We start from the raw sequence: 18,922 nt of genomic DNA on the forward strand, positions 1-18,922 counted from the left end.
CTTGGCGTGTGTGAAACATAAGCATAATTGTGCTTGAACTGACTCAGGCAAGACCTAAAAATACACACAATGGCAGTGAGATGAGCAGAGACAGATAGAGAGAAAGAGGGGCGCTTGTCCTTTAGCAGTGCGTGCATTCTCCCTATTTTCCCACACATGCCAATAACACGGGAATAAACGGATGCGAGAATTAAACCTCATTGTCCGCAGACATGTCCTGCTATATTTAGTTCATGTTTTTTTGTTTTTTTTTGTAGGATGCGCTGGGGTCGCTTTACGTCGACAAAATATTGTGTCGATGATGCCGTATCCGTCTCTATCTGTGCATGTTTGAAAAGAAAAAAAGGGCAGAAAAACAATTCATCCGTGCAATTTTTGCAATTAAAAAAGACACAAAAATAATTATTCCGCAGCACACTCGAGCGACACATCCTGAATCCACGAAGCACGGATCACGTGTTTAATAAAAAGGTTAATCAGTTGTTAATCAGAGGATTAATAACTTGTTATTTTCTTTACAAAACCATTAATATTATGCCATAAATATTTAATGCTGATGGGTGTGTTTTTTCTTTCTATGGGCTGGGAAGAGAAGACTGCAAGAATTGGGAATCCACACGCTAATGTGCATTAATCAGTCTTTGTTAAAGACAAATAAATTCCTTCATGTTTATTAATACAACCTCGGAGACAACAATACACATTACATTATTTAGAAAGTTATTAATAAAGTATTTATCAGCAGTGCCACTACAGGACAGATAAGGCTACAAGCTGGCTAATGTATGTACGCAACAGTCACAGACCCTCCGGACAAGGATTATTACGATTTAAACAGTGGTATTATCACTTTAGGATGGGCTTGAGGCGGCTGAACCTTGTAGGTAAAACAGGATCCCAAAAGTTTTGACTTGAGGAAAGATTTTTGGTTCATTTCTGGGAGAAAAAAAACAACAACAACAACAACAACAACAAAACGTCCCTGCCAATCTGCTAATCAAAGCAAAACAAATATTGCATTTCTCTCGCTCCATTTGTTTGAACGAATATATCACATTCCCAAAATACTCATTCTCGGTTCAAATGTAATTAAATTGTGCCTTTAGTGAAAACATGCAGTGGTTCTCCAATTAGTTATGTTTCTGTCATTCAAAAAAAAAAAAAGAAAAGAAGGAAAACTGGACTTGGGCGCGCCCAAGGCACTGTCGCTTCCCGGAATGAAGCGACGCCTGTGTGTTCGGTAGGTTGAACATCAACGCAATAGTTTAGTTTTTGGTCTTAAGACTATTGATGGAGAGAGCAGAGTACACAAACAGTGTGGGTGTTTTGATTGAAGTGAGTTAAAAATACAATTCTATTGATTTCAACTGTGATAGTGTTTGAACAACAGGAAGCGTGAGGGGTGCATTATGATGGCACAGACTTCGTGATTGACTGATTAAAGAACTATACATGGTGCTTTGTAAAAATAATGATGCGAGTATGTGAGGCTGGAAGTGTTTGATTAAAATTGCTCTGAAACTGTTAAGTACTGTAGTTTAAGGTAAATTGCTAGGTAGAAAGATAGCTGTCAAGAAGCAGGAAGATGTTTCTCGGCGGTTTCTATCTTCCTCCTTACACACTTTCTCTGTGGCTTTGATAATTATATTAGCCCTCAATGCCCTTTTCTTGTCAAAATCATTCATGTAAGAGTATCAGTCTGACATAACATATTCTTATAAACAAAAACTAGTAAACTTCAACTGTCCTCCAATAATATATATATATATATATATATATATATATATATATATATATATATATATATATATATATATTTGCTAATGTATAAGCATTCAATTATTATTATTAATAATAATAAATATGATTAATAGGATTATTAATTATTAAACAAAAATTATATGATTTGAGAGGATCATTCAAATAATTCAAAAAGATAATAATAATAACACAATAAATAACAATAAAGAAGTTTATTTTTTTCTATTTTGAATTATATTATTATAATAATTATATTATTACAATCAATATAACACATTTTTTTCATTTTTATATATTATTAACGATAATATTGTTAATAATATATAATAAGGAAAATAAATATTGTTATCTATATACTTCCATATTTACACATATCAACAAAGTCAAACAGAACATGAGCGTTGAACATACAGATCTTGAACTGCGGTTGGAAGGCTCTTAACACAACATCACTGAACTGACTAAAGATATATATATTTTCAAAGTTGGGTTGTATTTTGATTGAATAACTAAATGGATTTCTCGCAAAATGCAATCCATCTAGCTGTCAATGCATCCATCCATTCTGTCAAGAATCTAGTAGTGGCCCCATGCTGTCAAAAAAATAAATACATATAAATAATGCACGTCTACGTGTCTTTAATGGATATCAACTGGGAACGACTTGAGTGAACCCTCCACAAATCTATGAGCCTGAAGCCACTGGTGAGTAATTGTCGAATAAAATGTTTGCTATGCTTCACACTTTCTTTCACATTAATAAATGGAAAATGTGGCCATGACTCCATCCAATCCACCAGCTTTTATAGAGTCCTCCGGACCAGACGTCCAGATGGACTCCATCAGGAACAAAAAAAAAAAAAACATCTCCACAATGCCATAGCACGACGCACCATCGTGCCACCCCGCATGGCATTTAAACAACCTTCATCCCTTTGTCTCCAATGAACAGAAAAACCACAGAGAGAGAGAAAGAGCGAAGGAAGAAAGAGCAGGAAAAGAGCCAAAAAAGAAGCCCAGAGAAAGTGGGAGAGAGATCCATTTTGTGTTTCGGTTAAACACTGATTTCATCACTGGACTAAAACACATAACTTTAAAAGCGAAATCAAATATTAAAAATGACAGGCGGTATAAGTATGGTGAGTGAGCCGGGGTCACGGAGGGAGGAGGCGCGGGCGGCTTGTCAGCCACTATCTGTCAGAGTGAATTAGAAACAATCAGGGGCGACTGAAAGGGAAGGTGATTGTTATTAAGCAGCGGGGCTGCGAGCAAGCTCCCCCAGATGTGGCCATGCATATAAAAGAACAGGAAGCCAGCAGTTTAATTCAGGAAGCGCTAGAGAACACGGCCCGCACAAAGGAGGAAGGAGGAGGGGGAGGGATGAGAGCAGGAGAAAAAGGCCTTTTGTTACTAATAAGCTGGAAGTTACTTTGATAACAGGCAAGGGTTAGGCACCGGAATAGAGGCAGCTCCCCCTTCCTCTACGTCGCTGTCTCTCGTGTGCGCGCGAGCGCTCGCTTGTTTCATCCTCGATTCATATTTTCAGGAGAACAGGCCGCACCAGTCAGTCAATATCTGTGGGGGAATATAATGGGAGTGGAGAAATAAGGGGTGAAATGTAGATAAGTTGACCTTAACAAGGGTGAGGAGAAGAGACAGCCACAGCCATATATCAATTACCCAGCTGCAATCACACTCTGATGATGTGGGAGAGGGTTCGGGATGGACGACCCCTCCCTCCGCCGTCCCTTGACGATCTCTCTCTCTCTCTCTCTCTCTCTCTCTCTCTCTCTCTCTCTCTCTCTCTCTCTCTCTCTCTCTCTCTCTCTCTCTCTCTCTCTCTCTTTCCACAAGCAGCTCGGGGAAGCTCCTCGGAGGCAGCCATCATGGCCGCAGATTGTAGTCAGGGGCGACGGGGGGTTGGTGGGGGTGGGTTGGGTGTGGGTTGAGATGTGTACAATATGTTTTTCAAAGGGAGCGGAGACTCGATTTGAATGATAAGAAAAGACGCTAATCTGCTGCGCTATGGCCTCAAAGGCACATCCACTCTGACACTCCAACCCTCCCGCCACATGGGGAAACACGCACGCTCGCACGCATGCTGACCCGAAGGGGCAGAGGACTCTGTCGCACATGTCCAAACACAGCCGGCGAGTAGCTACAAACATCAGGAACATCAAACATGGCTACTTTCGTGCAACTCTGACAACGGTGACACCAGGCTGCCAAAACTCTCAGCGCAGAAACAGACGAAACTGAGGACTTTGGGTAGACGCTCATTGTGATAGTTAGTACAATTGTACAACGCGCTGTTAATATATGTAAGCTTGCATCACCTTACGTGGAGGAGAGAGTCTCTAGAGAGAGTGGTTTTGTTTGTTCTCCCCAACCTGTCAAGAGAGACTGCTAACTTCAGCTATGCAAATACTTCACCAGTCGAAAAATAAAAAAATGAAGAGTGTCATTCGAAAAGTCTGTCTTTCTTTAAATGATGGCAACGCTTTGATTTCCAGCTTTCTTTGTAGTGAGAGATATCTATGGAAATTATCCCTGCCTTGAGATTTTTTGTGTGTGTGTGTGTGATCCTGTAATAGCTATAACTGTTAAATAAAAGCCACGTTTTCTTCTGAGATAGAAACGTAGCAGATTCAGAAGCATGTCACCCGTCTCTGTTTTTTAAGCATGATGTGAGGATCTGTGACTGGAGGGTTGTGGTGTTAAACATGCTATTGCTAAATATTACCTCAGGGAGTAACAGTGTATGTATATATATAACACCTGAGAGAGGGAGAGAAGGAGAGAGGGTGAAATGAGGGGGAGTGGAGCATGTTACAAAAATCCAGGCGAGACACATATGGACTGATTGCAAATTAACGAGAGAAGAGAGGAAGAGCGTTAGAGAGGGATAAAGGAAGCGAAGAAGGGTAGTGATAGTTCACCTGAAAATAAAATTCTGTATCATTTACATATGAGTTTATTTTCTCAGTGGAATGTAAAAGGCGAAACTTAGCAGAATGTCCGAGCTGCTCTATTCAATACAATGACAGTGGATGGGGACTGGAACTGTCACTCTGCAAAAAGGAGCAAAAATGCACAGTTAAAATGTACAATTCATGCATCATAAATGTGGTCCTTATGGCTTATGAACTCTATTTCAAGTCGCCTGAGCTATAAACCTTACGTAGCCCCGCCACTTTTCAGCGCTGCGCTCGTTGTCTTTTGACTTCCGGTCTGTATTTTCACAGCGATCTTGCGTATTTAGGAATGAACGGCTCGTTTTAAAATCTTCCCGGTCTACTGACATTTGTTGAGACATCTGCTTTAAACATTACAATCCTCATGATAACTTTCGTTAACTTTATATTAAGTAAATCCACTTCAAAAGCGAATTACTCCAGGACAGCAATGCCATAGAAATATACAGAGCGACTGCAAAAACGGAAGTTCAAAGACAATATTCTAAAGATGGCGGCGCCCTCGTTTCTCTGGCGCTTAAAGGACAAGTTCGGTATTTTACACTTAAAGCCCTGTTTACAGATCGTTTCTGATGAAATAGAACGGTTAAGATAAAATTTTGGACAAATGCTGCTGTCCCGAGAATTTTAGGTTTCTTTCGCTTCCCCCCCCCCCCCACCAGTAGACTGGGTGTATAGGTGCACTCGAACACTCCTTCCTAAAACACATTAAACTTTCGTTTACAAAGACGTGAAACTCACCGAGTGGTCAGGGATGTCCACTGATATGCTCACACAAAAATCGCTGCAAAAGATGCTTTCCAACAGGTTTTATCGTAGTTTTTGTCCAACTCCATTGACTTGCATTGGATGTGCTGTGAGGTACGGTATTACTCCGCCGCCGGAAACTGAAATGGGGTTCAGGGGTTGTTTTCTTCTTCTTCGTGTTTTTTTTTTTTTTTTTTTCGGCGGATCGCAAACAATAAAATGTCAGTGGTTTGCTTGCAAAGGTGCATTATCGCCACCAACTGGGCTGGAGTGTCTATTATTCAAGCTCTCAACGGAAGAATCTACGGGTGTGAGGCGTTTGGAAAAATAGGTCCACAGGAAGGAGTGTTCGAGTGCACCTATACACCCAGTCTACTGGTGGGGGGAAAGCGAAAGAAACCTAAAATTCTCGGGACAGCAGCATTTGTCCAAAATTTTATCTTAACCGCTCTATTTCATCAGAAACGATCTGTAAACAGGGCTTTAAGTGTAAAATAACGAACTTGTCCTTTAAGGTCTATAGAGTGCAACAGTTATATGATTTAATGGAACAATTATTTGAAAATCAATCAAAATACAAGGATACAAGACTGTGTACTTAAATGGGAGAAAATTCCAGCACTGCAGATGACAATTTAATAAAAAAATATAACATTAAAAATATTCATTTAAAGATATACAGTATAGAAACAATATAGTTTGTTTATAGAAAAATATGCATATATTTTTAAATATAGAATTATAAATATATACAGTATATAATTAAGAAGTTTGATAGTGAAGAAAGATTACATCTACTATTATGTCATTATCAGTGTTTCATTGGTGGATATTTCCTGTCTGGGATAATCCTGGGTTATGGGTTATTTTCACCAGGAATTCTTTTGATAAACATATTTTACAAGTAATAATAACAATTGGGTTCATAACAACTTCATAGTTCACATTAGGTCTGACTTTAAAAGGTTTATACGTTTTTTTTTTGTTAAAAATCAATTCCCCTATGTAGAAAATGAATGCGACTTTTACTACTAATACCCAAATGTTGCACTCTAACAGACTGAAGTGTTTTTCATTATTCACTGAAAATCTTGCTTGACAGCTGTGGTCACCATCAACTTTCATTGTATAGAACAGAGCAGCTTGGACATTCTATTATAAATAAGTCCCTTAGAAAGTTTTGAAAAACATGAGGGTGGGTAAATTATTCATTTATGAGTGAACTGTTCCTTTAAGGAAAAAGAAAAGAGATTGTGAGATTGATAAAGTTACAATGAAGAGAGAGATGGTCCATGTAGTCCTATCGTCTCTTCTCCTCTCAGGACATGTCTTAGATTTCAGTGTGATTAGATAGTCAGGGATAGAGAGATGTTCTGAGGGAGTATTAGTAATTAATCACTACTGAAGCTGGGATTTCCACTCTCACTGTCTCGTCCACACACACACACACACACACACACACACACACACACACACACACACACACACACACACACACACACACACACACACACACACACACACACACACACACACACACACACACACACACACACACACACACACACACACACACACACACACACACACTTCCTTTAACCATTCAACAAAACACAAAGAGAAGGGAAAAAACGCCAGAAAACAAAATAAATAGAAATAAAAATAGCAAAACAATGCAACAAAAAATGCATTAAGCAGAGGCTTAAGAGGCAATCGGTTCTCTTTGTGGCATGTGCTAATTATTACTGTGCCCATAATGGGCTCCAGTCTCCTTCATAGACGATGTCTTAACACCTATCATTACTGAATGAAAGGGTGACCATAAAAAAAGAAAAGGGGAGAAAAAAATCAGAGGCCTCCGCTTACAGCTCTTACCACCCCTTCCCAATCTTTTTATTTTTTATTTTTTTCTATTTTTATTTTTTATTTTTTTCTGTACTATGAATAAATTTAGTCTTTCCCGGACATGAAAATGTCAAATACCTAAAATACACCTAGGCTAAATAGCATATTAATTTTTAATGCTCCTTCATCCTATGCTGCTATTCTCATATCTAGTATGTCTGCCAACAGCTGTTGCAGGCTCTCTCATAGGGGATTTATAATCTATCTAAAAGTGTGCTGGAGCATTGTTCAGGAGGAGGAGGAGGAGGAGGAAGAGGAGGAGACTTTTTATTCATGGGCTGCTTTTACCTCTAATTTCCCCTAAAAAAATTGTTTTAAATCATTACTGCCTTTTTTCATTCTTGATTTTGATTAAAAGATCACCCTTAATGATCCAAACATGCAATAAAATGCATGACACACCTTTAACCCCCGTGTTAATATTTGTGTATATATTTCTCTGGCTGTGTTTATTATTGAAATTCAATTTTAATTTTCCTGAAAGTCAGGCATGTCATCGCAATATATAAGGTAAGTTATCATAATGGAATCTGCCAATAATTAAGCAAAATGTAAAATGATTTGAAAATTTAATTCATGAAACATTCAGAAATGTACAAGGTAACATACAAAATATACAACAATTAATTTGGACTTCTGAGATTTTAATTAATAAATAGAATCAAATTTACTCTTTAAAACAACTTACCCTGCCCTGACATTTTGCTGACTCTAGTCTAAATATACACTACCATACAAAGATTTATGATTACGTAAGTTTTTTTATGTTTTTAAAATTAGTCTCTGCTTTTTATTAAAACACAGTAAAATGTAATATTGTAAAATATGATTACAATTGAATATAACTGTTTTCTTATATATATATATATATATATATATATATATATATATATATATATATATATATATATATATATATATATATATATATATATATATACAGTGCTATGCATAAGTTTAGACACCCATACTAAAGTTGACTAAAAAGAGGAATAAAAAAATCATCTTTTGGAAATTGAACTTAATGCCTTAATTTAAAAAAAATAGGAAAAATCCAACCTTTAAGGACACCAATTTTCTTTGTGAATGAATAATGTATCGTAAATAAATAAATATTCTTCCTTAAAATACAGGGTGCATAAGTTTGGACACCCTTATGTTAAATTCCCATAGAGCCAGGCAGATTTTTATTTTTAAAGGCCAGTTACTTCATGGAGCCAGGATACTATGCATCCTGATAAAGTTCCCTTGGCCTCTGGAATTAAAATAGCCCCACATCATCACATAGCCTTCACCATACCTAGAGATTGGCATGGTTTTATTTCAGTTAGTCTAATAGCTGGTTTGATTTGCATTGAGAGATGATCTTATGTAAAGTACTCCATGCCAATCTCTAGGAACGGTGAAGGCTATGTGATGATGTGGGGCTATTTTAATTCCAAAAGAGAAACATTTATTATTATTATCTATGTTGAACATGTTATCATCATATCAACATCATGTATTAATATGATGATATTATAATTTTGAAAAGTTGGATAGTAAAGTTCAATAAAATTATCATTTGAGAGCATGTTTGAAACTCACATACAAAACCACAGCTAACACACAAGTAATCCGACTTTTGACGCAAAATCTTTTAGATACTAAGATACAACCCTTTAGACAACTAGCTCCGGTCTACCCTACTGTATATCTTTTATATGTATTTCGATCTTAAAAAAAGAAAAGAAAATTCATGATGGCCACACATGAAACATGTCACTGAAGAAGCTTGAACCAGATAGAAGAGCAAATTGGAGAAGCAATCACTCTAAATTGGGCTTTTATATGTCATTTAGGTGTTCGGCTTAAAGACACATCGCAGGAGAAGATTACAACCGTTCGGCACAAAACGTGCCACTTCAAATCGACTGTCTGTTAGGGATCAGACTCTGGGATCAGTTAATCTCATCCTGACACTGATGATTTGAGACCAACGGGTAAGTGAGCATGCTTCATGTCTTATCTAAGGACCACTCAAGCGCACAGATCTGGGATCAGAAATGTATGTCCTGTATCTGGTCCAGGAGCGGTGTCACGTTACAACTACCGAAAGGAGGAGTGGTGTGGGGCATGAGGTGAACTTTGCTTACCTGATCACTCTAACAGCATACTGGTCCGGGGCCCGTCAGGTTGAAGAGACCGTGACTCACCCCGCCACTGAGTCTGTACGGCAACAAGCGATGACAGCAGCGATGAGTCTTACTCTGTCAGCAAGAAAGAGAGAGAGAGGGAGAGAGAGAGGATGTCAGGCCAAATGTAACAAATTCACTGAATCACAGCAGTAGCACAGAGGTCAAGGAAAAGCAGCCGAAAAAGGTTAAAGATGAAATCAAAGCCTTGGCTCAGAGCGCTTCTGAAAATCTATCCCAGCAAGGCAAGGCCACCGCTGACGCGCTCGGCAGACAAGAAGCTAAATACTGCACGCCACTCTGGGATCTTTCATTTTCAGCCGATCAATAAGGACTTATATTTATCAGGATTCCAAGCAGCTGCCACATCTGACAACCTCCACTTCATTTTCGCACTCCGCCCTCCCTCCCTCCATCCCTCCCTCCCTCCCTCTCTCTCTCTTTCTCCCTCTCTATCCATCCATCGTCCGGCCCGTCTTCCGTGGCCTCATGCTAAATCTGGACCTATCGACCACCAAAGCGAAACGGGGGGCCTTCGGTGCGGCTTCAGCCCTCACGTACAGCCGTGCTCCTGCCGCGTCCCCCTACTAATATTGGGTTAAGAAGCATGCGTTTTGTCATTAGCCTGTTGGCTCAGGCCCATTTCCCTGCTCTCTTTGTTCCGTGGCACGCCACGAAGCCTGCCAAGAAAATGGCGGCGTAAAACACGTACACTTCACCACTTCGTTTCCCCCGTGCAAAAGCAAGTGAGCGATTTGAAAATGCAGATATATTTAGGGAGGAAAAGCAGGGGGGAAAGAAGAAACTCTCCAATTTAAATCATTCAGAGAAGCAGAAGATTTGCTGAGAGGGCGGAGAAGGCCGAGTTAAAATAGCTCAATCTCTAATCATCTGTACGACAATATTTGCTGTGAGGCATTCTAAATAGATTATCGCTGGTCCATCTGCCTCATCACTGATTTATAAGGCGTTAAGCTGCTTTCCAAAGGCAAGGACTTCCTTTGCAGCTACAGTGGAAGGATTCTTGTTCAAATCAGGGCCAATGGCAGCTGAACAAGCCCGCCGCTCACAGTAAAGGAGTTTCTGCTTTCAGCAAGAGCGAGAGAAAGAGAGGGAGAGGAAATAAAAATAGGATGACACTATCCGGTTTGGAGTCGCCACATGAAGCAGTTTGAATCCAAAAAAATTCTATCTCTGAATTTTTTTTTTTTAACAAAAAGACAAGGAGGAGGGGAGGAAGTGAAAAACACACACACAAACATACACACACAAAACAAGGGACATCATTAACATATGAATACTGTATGCAAATGGTTAGAAGAGAGCAGATGTTGGCGCATTTAATTGACCTATATGTGAATTGCATCCAAACCTTCTACACAGAGTACGCTGAGTGTAACACTGGATGCCCGGCACTGGCTTCCTTACACAACACAAACAGGGAGGAAATGAGGGGAGGGTTTGTGCTTGAGAGACAGAGAGAGAGAGAGAAGGAGAGAGGATGGAAAGAAGAGAGATAGAGATGTGTAAAGAGAGGCAGAGACAGATGAAGACAAAGAAACCCATGTCGGTAAACGGCACGGCCACAGAGATGACTAAACGCATCGGCTGTCAGCTCCTTGCGTCTCGTGTGGATGACATCACTGCGCCGCACAGGAAATCAATCAAGCTGTGGCCTTTAGGGAACATGAGCGTCGCTGACAGGTTATGAGCTGCAACCCGTGTTACGTTCAGTTTATCCAACTCTACTCTTACTTGAACTCTCACTCTACGCCGTCGCTCTGTTTCCTCTAGAGACAACGGGGAAAAAAGGAAAGGGGGATGGAGGGGTGGAGTCATAGCGCTTCTGTTGCTAAGTTTTGCATGGGTGAACTATAAGAACCACAAATGCTAATTTAATCTGGGCTTTGCCCTTTCTTTCCCCCTTTCTCCCTCCTGCTCGGGAATGTCATTAAATTGTATTAAACAGCCTTTTGTCCACAGGGCAAGGACCACCCGATATATGATAATACATTAATGCCCTGGTGCTACAGCCACTGAGCTGAGACGCTCTTTAAGGCCGCGGGCTGAGCGTCAAACACATGGAGCGCTCTAGTCTGAGTATGGGAGTTTGCATGTGCAAAAGTGTGCTAGAGAGAGAGAGAGAGAGATAGAGATGCTGGCTAACAAGTGTGACACATACTAATAGAAACATACCTAATAAATTACAAGCTTTCAGGGTCTGGCAAGCTGACATTTTCTCTGTGAGCGGGACAATTTCATATCTGCGGAGCAGGGGAGCAAATTGCATCACGTGGAGATTGCTGGAAGATTAGCATAAAAATTAACACTTAAATTTCAGCTTATTGTCATGCCTTCTTCTGCTCTTTCTGCAAAACCAACAATCAATTCCTCTTAGAAATCTGATTAGCTTCCATGATGCTTATTATCCTAGTCATGTTCCCGCACAGCCATCCAAGACTCCGGGACTATTTGTTAAAATAGAATTAAGAGGCTGATCAATCCATAGGTGTCTCTTATTTGCACATACCTTCTAGCACCCTTCCCTTGTCTGATCCTTCATCAGCAGTCGCTCATTAAACATGCTGATTAATATGCCATAGATCACAGAGGAGTATTTTACATTTAGATGCTTCATTATTTACATGTGAAGTCCAGCTTAAAAAGAAATACCATTAAGTGCGAAAATAGAAATGCTTCATTAAAATACTGTTAGCCGTAAATTTAGCTGACATCTTTTATTTCTTTCTTCCTTTTTAAGCTTTCCACGAGAACATTATATAACTTTGAATAGCTCCAGAATTTTAAATATCTGAATACAGAAATTAAAGGCAAGTGCATAAGCTACATAGTTTTATGGACTTTTTAAAATAAATACGTATTAAATAATAATAATAATAATAATAATGTACAAATTCAAAACATGATATGCTGTAATTATGACTAATAATAATAAAAATTTGGTGAATAAAATTTATAAATGTTTTATTATTAATTAATTTATTCATTTATGTAATATTTATTTCAAAAAGTGCATAAAACTACATAGCTTAAGCACTTGTGACTAATACTTGTGACTATCACTTAATTATGACTAATAATTATAATAATAATAATAATGAATAAAATAAAGAGGAACATTTTTATTATTCATTATTATTATTAATTAATGTAATATTTATTTTTAAGAAGTGCATAAAACTATCTAGCTTATTCACTTGTCTTCAATATAATAATATAACAGGAAAGTGTAAACATGAATAATGTGACTACAAATTCAAAAAACAAAGAGGAGGAGGAAGAGGAGGAGGAGGAAGAAGAAGAAGAAGAAGAGGAAGAAGAAGAAGAAGAAGAGGAGGAGGAAGAAGAAGAAAAAAAGGAGGATTATGTTTAGAATTTGTTAAACCTTAATGGAACAAGTTCATCAGTGTTTTCCCCCTCAGTTCCGGCACATGTAAAGTCACGGTATCCATGTTGACTCTTTCAGTAAGAGCTGTGAAAGTCATCACACATTTTCAAAAGCCTTCATATTGCTGTACTGAAATATCTTTCAATACAGTCCGATTAAAATCACTGCACAAGTATGTAGTGATGAGCAGTGTGCGCTCTGGGTGGCTTTCCAGGTGGAGAGAGAGGGGCTTCATTTTGTTTAAACAAATTCTATTCCATCGCATCCAGATGTCTTTAAGCACAGTCCGTTCACCATGTGCACACTCCAAGATCCACAAAAAAATGTATACAAACATTTATTCATAACGGCATGCCTCTTCTCAGACTGAAGAGTTGTCATGGCTCCCTTGAATCGTTTTCGGGGGTAAACTAAGTGTAATGTGAAGCAAAAACAGTGTAACGTGATTAGCCGGAGCGCGCCGCTTCTGTGACCGGGTTCCTTGTTCTCTAGCCAGGCGTCTAAGCTGGGAACGTGTGCTTGTCGTGTGGCCTACAAAAAACCGGTTGGACTCAAATCTTGAGGACTGCCAAGAATGCTCAAGACATCCCTGATATGCCATTACCTGAGATTCTTGGACTTCATAAGTAAAAGTGGGAAGTGAAAGTGAACATGTGACATTCTAAGCACTTAATGCTATGCAGAAGTTCATTTAAACCAGTAACCCTCACTCTTTCTCTCTCATTTTGTGTCTCTCTTTCTAGCCCAGCCTCCTTCCTATCCTCTATTCTTATGTTAACATGGATAATAGGAATGGGCCACCCGGCAGTGAACTTTAAAACTTAAGTCCATGCTCAAGGAAAATAATCAATTTCTCGCCACCCCCTGATGAAATTTAACTCACTTCAAACTTTATGTGTGGGCCCTCTATAGCTCTACCAATACATCTGCTGGCTCCTTAAAGCATATTACTTTTCACACGGTTTAAAAATAATAAACGTGCACTTAGCCGAGCTGTTTTCTCGTCCTAATGCCACACAATGTTGGGGAATAATTCAAAAGTCTTTAAGTTCAGAGTAAACACTCTGTTCCTTTGTTGATTGTACAGCTATTTGGCCTTTTTCTCCCTCTCTCTCTCTCTTTATCTCTTTCTGAGCTTGTTGTGTTTTTACTTTAAACAATACACCCTTCCTTCACATATGAGCAACACACCTCACTGCCGTTTAATAGGTTAAATCCCGTAGTATGGAGAGTCATATTTTAAAGCGGTGGTTTATTTTTATGAGCGGGTGTAATTAACGCAGCATGTCCTATCTCTTAGTCATCGATGCCAAGGTCTCTATTTAAACAACTTTATTGTGAAATGTTTGCATTCTCAGCATTCGCCAGGCCACACACAGATTATTATTTCATACTTCTCAACGACGCTCTGAAACGTTTACGCTTTCCAATGGTTATTGTTTTTGATTACGGCTCTGTGGATCATTCTAGAGGAGGACTGACTAGAAAACATGTTTACACAGGACCAAGTGTGAACCTGAAGGCCTCGCTCAGGCCAAATTAATGCTCACCACCTGATTTATGAAGCAAAGATTAAACTATTTATGTCCAAGCAGCCTGAGTTGTTTAATTTCTCTGCTTGAGGCCTTAGCTTTGTTATTTTGTTCTTTCATTTTGGTTGCAGAATTGCACATGTTTGACTGTCCTGTATATTTACTGCAACTGAAAGTGAATAATCTTTGTTAGTGGCATTAATAAAGTAAAACTTGTTTTTCTCATGTATCCCTACAGCCCCTTCATACAAAAAACTACATACTACTAATATAACTTTAATAATAATAATAATAATAATAATAATAACAAATCTCATCATTATTATTATTATTATTATTATTATTATCAGCGGTAATAATGACATAATAATAGCACAACTTTATTTATAGATGAAATTCAGATGGGACGTTTAACAAAAGTACAAAAAAGTCTGTTTTCCTTTTATGATGAACTTTAAATACAGCAAATGAAAACAAGTATAAAATATCTATATATTCAGTTGTAACTGGTACCAAATGTGCATGTCACGTACTGTAATGTATATAAAATAAGGAAAAAAACTTTTCAAGTACCCCACTGGAAGCTGATTAAGTACCCCCTGGGGTCCACATACCCCTGGTGGGCTCTACATTGTTAAAGGCAGAAATGAAATATGGCCTTGAAGACATGACACTGAGCCAGATCAGATGGCAGAGCAGATGTGTTTTAACAATGCCTTCTCCTCAATGATTTGCCCTGTGCCACCACAAACATTTTAAGACTTGCATTGTTACACAGGTGCTTTCCCAGAGCGCACGAGACAACAGAGCTCATGAGGCACGCGCCACCCCGACCACACCATTCACACTTAATAAACCTCATGCTCAAGCCTCCAGGGTGATGAGGTGGGAAGGCTGAGATGGACGCGACAATCTGTGAGCTAACCACACTTCGACATATGGTAAAGGTCCACAGGCCTCCCTTAATCTGTCCGTCAAACTGGCTGCTCTGTTTCCCCACTGAAACGTGAGAGCATTGCATGTACCGGCCGAGAGACTAAAGCTGGCATACGCTACTAGTGATATTTTAGGTTTTTCCCTTTCCGATGAGCTTTGAGACTCAGCAAGTGGGAACTGCCACGAGCGAAGGCGTCAAAACTCCTACCCATAACCTCAGAGCATGATATCGCTCCATCGTCTTGCCCATTCAGAGCAGCTCCAGGCGTGCAGATGGGACTTCAGAGGTCTGTCATATTTTGATTACGAAAAGGAAATGATTTCACTTTAAAGACATTCCTCACAGTCACCACGGCCACAGCACACATTCCCTGCTGCTCCCATTCACTCCGCAAGCTGTAATTCTTTCCCCTACACTATATACTGTTAAACTTTAGGATGATTGTTACCTGTCCGCCTATAGCTGTCAGGAGACAGGCAATAAAAAGGCAAGCAAACCAATTCAGGTTAACATGAGAGAGAGCGAATCCATCCCTGCTTTTATTGTCAGGCTCTTATGACAGCATACGGCGAATCAACTCAGGGACCTGACCTTGGGTTAAGTGGGGCACTGTGCTATTTCTTCATGACCTCAGGCTTGTTAAGCGAAGAGATAGGGAGTCTGGGAGCACGGGGGGAGGTCTCAAAGATTGAGACGCAGACACGGAGCTCCTCCATAAACCCGCAGAGACAGACTGAGAACCGTCTCGCCCGTCACATTAAAACGTCTCTCAGCAACACATCTGCACATGAACTACAAATCACGCCTGGCCAGCGCTAGAGCTGTCGGGGAACTGTAAATGTTTCAGGAGACACAGATAAAAACTCACTGACCCCTCGCTAGGGTCCCTGTGTGAGTCCGGTCTTGTTTCGAGATTTCTCTGACTGCATATGAAAGTGCTGGCCAAGCATCTGCTGTCTGTGCTGTGATCTAATACTTACCAATGACGTCTACATCATATGAGGATTTTATCACAGATATCAATGGATGGGTTTGCATTACGTGATATGAAAAATAACTATTAAGATAATTAAAATATTAATCTCATACTCATCATGGCCATAATAATATTCTAAATATTTCAAATGACTAACGTATTACACTTACAGTATGTATCAATCTTATCTTTGCCCTTTTTGCTATTAATTATATAAATTGTGGACAACAAATGTTTTTGTTGAATCCAGGATACATCTTATCTTATCTTAACTTAACTTCATCATTTACTCACCCTCAAGTTGTTCTAAACCTGTATCAGTTTCTTTGTTCATTTGAACACAAAAGAAGATATTTTGAAGAATGTTGGTAACCAGACAGTTGCTGGTCCCCATTGACTTCCATAGTAGGAAAAAAAAATACTATGGAAGTCAATGGGGACCAGAAACCACATTTTTTCAAAATATCTTCTTTTGTGTTCAACAGAACAAAGAAACTCATACATGTTTAAAACAATATGAGGGTGAGTAAATGAATTTTTGGATGAACTGTCCTTTTAACTTAACTTTTGACTTGACTTGACTTAAAGGTATGGTAGGCAATTTTCGGAGAGGCTAGCAATAGCAAGCTAGCTTTGAAAGCATAAGATCCCATCCTCCCTTCAGAGCGTCTCCAAAACCACATCTCCTCCAAACCATCAGAACGCGTACAGCAGGGAGCAAACTAAAACGTCACCAGGGAAGGCATTAAACTAACTCGTGTCTCAAAGCACATAACATTACAATATTGACAAAAAATGTTTCTGGACTATCCTGGACTATCAACTATCCTGCATTTAACTTAACTTGTTGCCAGTAATACAATTAGAGAGAGTAAAAGAAATGGAACAGGAAATGTACCTTGCATGCACACGGTAAGCGCTAGACCATGGCTCCAACTGGCATCTCTCTACTATTTTACCCCACACTCCCTCTATTATAACGGATCAGACAGAGCTGAAGCTGAGACCACCGACATGGTAGTCCCTCACCTCAGTCCAGGAGAAACAGATCGAAGTGCTTACCTGCCTGCTGCCGACTAGGCACTTTACACACTAGGACAACATACTGAAACCAGAACCACCTCAACAAGAAAACTCAGCGGTGTTGAGTTCACACACTGATTGTTGTTTGTCTAATAACAAATAGCAAAGTGTTAGTTAGTGAAAAAACATGTTTGAGGCACATATAACATGTCTAGGTCACACTAACAGACAGAACAGTGTGTTTTGAGTCACTTGCTTGTGTTGCCCTATCAATTGCACCTGGACCCGACGTATTATTCAGACTTTCTCAATATTTAATCACCAGACTAGACCCCACCCTACAACTAGACCAGCATGCATACAATACACTTTCAAACAAACTGTCCAAAACAGAAGGGTTTCACAAGCACTCTCCCTTGCATAAACACACACAGGTGTACACTTGTGAGAAACACTCCCTCAAACTGCAGGCTTTTACGTTTTTTTTCTGCAAAGCGAACCCACAACACACACACAGTTTATCTGAGACCAGGCCATCTAAGAATCATACAACATGCCGCACACAAATGAAACTAATTAAACATTATCGCACTTCCTGTGACAATACATTCATTAAAACTGCACACACACACTCGCAAACACACACAGACGAGTACGCACTTCACATGCCCACCCAACCCACGACAGTTCTGTTTGACCTTGCGCTGCCATATTCATTACATCATTAAGTTACCTCTTCATTAACTTTTCATTATTTATGGGGGCTTTTGGGGAGGGGGACCTTTATCAAATACTATCTTTTGTCGAGCTCACAATGTTGAGGCAGACCCCCTCGAGAAATCGTCTGCCATGCCTCACTGCCAACAGGAGTATCAGCCTTGAACTCTGTCATTTCAGAGCTTAAATCCAGCTCCCCAGACCAGGGACAAACACAAACGCGCAACAGAGACCGAAAAGCATTGCGCACAAGTATTCCCTTTAAGATTACAGGCACAAACAAAGGCCAAAACGATCTGCGTAACTTCTTTAATAAGCCAAGCGTCTCTGGAATTAAAGATGGGTTTGGTTTGTTTGTTTTCAAATTGCAAAAACGTTTCGCTTTTGCTTCTGTATTTCAGCTCCATTGTGTTGCCGATGTTTTGGAAAAGGAAATCAATAGACAATGCCATTTGAGTCATGCAAACATCGCTGACTACAGATAAACATATTTGTGTTCCCTACCCTTACACGAGCACCATTCTGTTCCCAAGGCGTATCGCGCTAGCTGTCATTAGCGAACCATCGGCCCCTCCACCGCCGCAGATTGCCTTTTTAAAAAAGTCTGGCTGCCGACCATTTCACATCGTTGGCCAATTATAAATGGCAAATCACAATCAAGCCGATTTTTCCCTTCCCCCCAGAAACACTCTACTCTGGCCTGGCTCCATGGCTGCTCTTGAATAATAGGGTGATAGCCCTTTGTGTGACAGCCTGCGCGGGCGTC

The 18,922-nt window shown here is 39.6% G+C and overlaps 1 protein-coding gene across 4 annotated transcripts in view; it reads right to left on the reverse strand.

The window, feature by feature from the left end:
- The window catches only part of znf536 (zinc finger protein 536), a 167,203-nt gene that overhangs the window by 98,188 nt on the left and 50,093 nt on the right, over positions 1 to 18,922 (reverse strand). For all 4 annotated transcript variants that reach the window (XM_081393153.1, XM_081393155.1, XM_081393151.1 and 1 more), the window contains one exon: positions 9,524 to 9,637. The gene's annotated coding sequence lies outside the window, so the exon portion shown is untranslated. The remainder of the gene's footprint in view (positions 1 to 9,523; positions 9,638 to 18,922) is intronic.

Source organism: Scardinius erythrophthalmus, assembly GCF_964197995.2.
Source record: "Scardinius erythrophthalmus genome assembly, chromosome: 2".
In the NCBI taxonomy this organism is placed as follows: domain Eukaryota; kingdom Metazoa; phylum Chordata; class Actinopteri; order Cypriniformes; family Leuciscidae; genus Scardinius; species Scardinius erythrophthalmus.